This window comes from Platalea leucorodia (genome assembly GCF_965183815.1).
Source record: "Platalea leucorodia genome assembly, chromosome: 6".
Classification (NCBI taxonomy): domain Eukaryota; kingdom Metazoa; phylum Chordata; class Aves; order Pelecaniformes; family Threskiornithidae; genus Platalea; species Platalea leucorodia.
In genome coordinates this window covers 70,724,596-70,730,020 of record NC_138828.1, presented here as the reverse complement: position 1 = coordinate 70,730,020, position 5,425 = coordinate 70,724,596, and positions in this window count along the sequence as shown.

Here is a 5,425-nt window from a genome sequence, read left to right as displayed (position 1 = left end):
AAATGCTTTATTTTCTTACTACTCACAGCATTGTCTAAGACAGCCAACTGTGATCAAGAAATTGGATTGGCAACATATTGTATCTATCACACCGTACCACTATTGAGGCTGAAAATTATAGCTGATTGATTTATGGACAGGATTCATAGGTATTTTCATTTATGAAAAATACTATAGCAGTAACTCTAAGAAAAATACACACATTTACTGGTATCTGGAAGAAATCTATGGGCACAGGTCCATTGCTTTGTACATGTGTGAGCTCTTGTCTAGCAATTGTATATGTACATCCCTTTCATCAGAATTTAGTCCCAGTTTTAGAAGAGAAAACCAGTGGTGTGAGAAGCCACCAGTTTAAAAATGTGTTTTTCCTGGTTTTGTGGTATTCATGAGCAAACTACCTCGTGTGTCGCCTTAATGTGTTGTCAATAACAGTTTCAACATGAAACCAAACCTTCAACAGCTGCTTTAACAGGGAGAACTTAAAGGGAAAAGATGAGGTTTTCACTATCTCTTTTTGCAAAACATGGTTGCATGCAGAAAAAAAGCAGAGTCAAATATGGATCTTAAATACACTCTTACATAAGCTCACAGCTCTTAAATGAAATAAAAGATCCTGAAGTAATAATCATATCAATATTTGTTCATCAAATACAACTTTTTCCAGAACTCGGAGAAGAAAACCATATTTGGCTAATATATCTGTTGCTTCCTTGGTGCTGATGGTTTCATTTACATACAGGCACTCCAGAATAAATGCAGCACTGTGTAGCATGGTGTTGTCTCTGAGAAATATGTAGGAAGCATTATAGTGACACCAATTGCCAAAGAGGGATAATAAACTGTATACATTTTGGTCTTCCTTAAAAAAACATAAAGTGTGAGCATGTATTGTGTACAGAATTTAACAGCATGAACCCTGAGGACTATATCTCGGACCTGTCAGTGTTCCCCATGGCACTCTTTCATTTGTAGAGTCCCTGAAGGATTAATTCTTTTTTTCTGCCTTATTTAACTTATATTTGTAACCACTAGACAAGAGGTTACACAATAGGCACCCAAGTGCCAGCCGAATATATAGATTTCAAACAAGCTCTTGCATAGCAGTAAAGTGATATATAATGCTTTCTACCATCTCCAGCTATCCTGAGGGCCCTACCTCAGCCTCAGAAACATCAGCCCATTCCCTGTGACTGTTTTCCTGCAGGCAGTGGCAATCCCCTAAACGTGCATGGAAGGGCTTGGCACTCCGGCTGTTCCAGCAAGCCCAGAAAACAACAACATGAGTCCACACAACCTATATCTTTTCTCTTTCCCAAACCAACCTGCAGAGCCACAAAGAAAATTCAAGGCTTTGGACCTCATGCTTCAGACCTCTGATGGCCGGCGTTCCGTTTACGTATAGTGTTAGCTAAAGCTTTTTGATAAAGACTGTGCTGCAGGTTTCTATATCTCCGGCATAACAGAACTTCCTACACATAAAGGTTACATTTGACTATGTTGGGAATAGAGATTTCTTGACAGGCTGTTTAAGATAGACCGAACACCCACAGAAAATGAGGATAATCCCCAACCTACTATCTTCCTCCTCAAGTGCAAGTCTTTGTACTTGTCTAAGTGGCATAATAACACTGAGGGACGATATATAAAGTCCTACCAAGACTGAACACTGAACATATATATACATGTATGCATATACAGTATTTCAGGGGATGTGTGACTGCTGTCTGTCATGTCACCCAGGACACTTCTGGTTGGACCTTATCTAGAACAACTGGAGCAATACTGGCTCATCCCAGCTGGAGGCAGGACTAGAGGGGGTTAGCAAAGAACACAGTGAGTAATAAACAGCATAAGAAAAATCTCTAAAGAAGAGAGATTGTAGGAATTGACTGTACTTAGTTTAAAAAAATAAGAAAAGACATTAAGAGAATAATGCATGGTCTAGAAAAGAATACAGAGCAAGCGAGGCGGAACACTCACCTGCATTCCCAGTGGGTTCTTGTTCCTTTCCCACAACAGACCATACACCCACCATTTTGAAAAATACTTATTGAATGTAATAAGAACAGGGGCAGCAGAATACTCAGAAATAACACTATGAGTGGGGTGTACAAGGCAAATGTGTGGGCACGTTAATAAAGACTTACTAGTGTGAAACAGCAGTGGATGTGACACCTGGAACTGCCTCTTTCAGTAATGACACTCGGTAGCTAAATTTTATTTTATTTTGCAAGCAGCTGCAGGTGTTGGTTAGCATTCCAGTGTGTTGCTGGTGGCTGTATCCCTGCTCTCTCCTGTACCTGTAGCAGCCTCCTCTTTCATCTTAGACCTCCTACCCCTCTCAGATGCTTTGTGCACAATGCCATTTTCCCACTAAACTCCCATGTTTGCACAGCTCCGTGTTTCCAGACTTGGCTTTCCTCCCCCAGGACCCCACGCTCATGCCTCTCTCTGCTGTCATGTTCCTCCCAGTCCGGCTTCCACTCTGCAGCCCCAGTGCTTCTGCTTTCCCCCCATGCTTTACAATACCCCCCTGGCCTTCATTTCCTCTATGTCCCCAAACTGGAACCCTCCTGCTTTCCCAGTGCTCCCTCCTTGGGGTGTGTGTCCCTGCAGAGCCTGCAGAAACCCAGGGCATTGCTTATATCAGCAAATACATGAGAATAAAATTAAACTGCTGAAGGAAGAGGCAGAAAGAAAAGACCATTACCTGCTCCCCAGAGCTGCCCTGATGCAGGCTCTTGGCACACCCCCAGTATAGCGATGATTTAAAATTATTTTGTATTTACAGTGGGCTTTCTATCATAATATGGATTGCTAACCTGTTGTTAGCCTTTGCATAGAAGAGGTTTCATTTTGAGATGATAAAAAGTGCTGGAACAACTTCTGATATTTCAATAACGAGGTGTCATTTTGTTCCACGTCCTGAGGCAGTTTGAAAGAGGCAGACTATCAATTCTCTTCTGGGAAAATCCTACAGATATTGGTTCAGGGGTTTGTGTAAGCATTTTACATAGTCTTCTGAGTTTTTTCCACTGCTGAATCCCTCCTTGTAGCTTCATGAAGACCGCACTTTGCCCTGTTTGTGCCTTTCTGCACTTTTTTCATCAGCATAAAGAAATTAAAAAAAAAAAAATCTATCCCAAAAGAAATGTAAAAGGAAGCTTCCTTTATTCCTTTGTGTATAAAAAATACCATGCTTTAGAAATGTCTTAGTCTGAATCATGCAAGAAAGGTTTGTTCTACCCCAGCAGTCACATCCCTGTTTCATCCATTCTGTGGATGGTTAGAACAAGGGGAGCCGAAATCAAGCATTTCTTCCAGTGAATTACGAAGAATGTCTGTTCTGAGCCAGCAAGCTATAAAAATGAGCAAAATGATATAAAAACCTATTAGAGGTAGCAAGAGATAATGACAATAATATCCATAATGTACTGTTTCTGCCACTTCATTCTGCATTAGAGACTATTGTTGAGAATGATCTGCCTCACCAGGTTCCTGTCTGTCCTGCTTCTCGCCTGGCTGCAAAGACTTGCCCGGCTCAGTGTACCGTTCACTGACCAGACACAGTAAATCAGAACTGCTCTAGTGAACCCACAATGGCACATGCTGTAGGTAGATGGTACAAACCCATTTTTTTTTCATACAGCATCTGCCAGACAAAGGTTCAAAGAGATGAACTGATAGCGGGGCCAGTCCAGGTGCAGGCCTGCAGGGCTTCATCCTGTTTGCATCCCCAGAAGAGAAAACGTTCTCTTAAAGCTGTAATGGCAGCATATGCACCTATTTTGCTTCTTTCCTTAGGCCCCAGAACCAATTGCCTTCCTATGTGATTGTTTCATAGTCAGTATTTTCTAAGGGGCTCAGCTCCATAGAAGCTGTGCCTCTGTTTTTCTCCTGGACAAGGCTATGTGTATATGTGCCATGTGGCATGCACGCAGTGATTATTGCAAAGGAGGGAGGTTTTATATCTGTCAATGTGTTGAGGACAGTAACATTGCAATCCAGGTATGTGTGCAGAATGTCCAGTGCAGCAAAGACAGTGGATATAAGCAACAAAGCCAAAAAGTGTCCAGCTTTCTGTGCAGGCACTGTAGAGTCAACCCATGTAGCAGAAATTTGTGTTTGTCCAGGATTTCCAGATAGTTACAGTTACTGGTACTGACCGAATTTGCCAGGCATGTTGTGAAACTATTCTTTTTTCTTTTTTCCAAGTCTAATGGCTGTCCTATTTATTGGTGGCCAGACATCTCTGGAGAGGAGGAGACCGTACTGTCCAAAAGTGTCACCAGACTGACAGCCCCCAAATAATCAAGGAAAGGGCAGAAATAAAGGAGAGAGTCTCCCACTGCTGCCCAACTTTCCTCAAAAGGCAAACTTTGGTAGCAACTGAAAACCGAAGGTGTCCAAGCTTGCTTTTGGCTAACCTGGGATGAAACTCCTATAGCTGTTGGGCAAAAGGCTGCTAGGACAGTGGTTTGGGGGTACAGACATGGATGTTATCTGAGATCAAGAGCTCAGTGACAGCACTGTACCCATGAAATGGACTGCATGAGGGAGCTGCCCAAGTACTTTAGGTCTCTAAGAGGCTAGAAAGGTCCTAACTCACTTTACTAAGATAAATTGGGATTACAGAAGACAGCTCCAGGAGACTGTCTTTAATTTTCTCAGAATAGTTGGTTTTCAGCTCATATTTCATTATTTGTTGTATATCAGACATCCATTAGTTTTGTTTTATATGCTTATGAAACAAAACACATTAGTTAAATTCCTGTTTTACAACAGAGTAGCCATTCTAGTACCTTTTGAAACATTTTCTTTAGCAATTATTTGTAAGTGAATATATGCTTTTTGATGGTGCACATCTCCTCTCTCATCTACCCTATGCCATGCAGATAGCTCCATGCTTAAGCTTATAAATCCTGCAGAAACTTGAGACAATTCAAAAGAAACCTGTAACAACTTGAGAATAAGTGTACTTGGTGAATAGACCAGTGTTCACCTGGGCCATTTAAATGCTTCACATTTCTTCGGGGCCCAAAATAGGGCTTGCTTCTCAGGTCTGATCTTAGAGGAGCTGGCAAATTCAGAGCCAGCCAAAAGACTGCTGAAACTTGGCTTTAGGATTTTAACCATATGAACTGAAAGACAAAATACAATGTTCCTGTATGTCTTCTGGAAGCTGAGCTGTGTGTGCCCGGCACTGTCTGTAGGCAGCAACTGACCTGCCTCCATCCACAAGCCGGGTTTATCCCTGCCTTGGCGATCAGCAGACATGAATCTTCATCTTGCCTTTGCTATTAACCTGTAGCCTATATGCTTATATTTATCATGAATACATAGTTTCTACTGTCTGTGCCTATATTTTCTGTTCTGCTGCCTGTTACACTTGTAAATTGTGTGGATAAGGGATCTGTCTTGC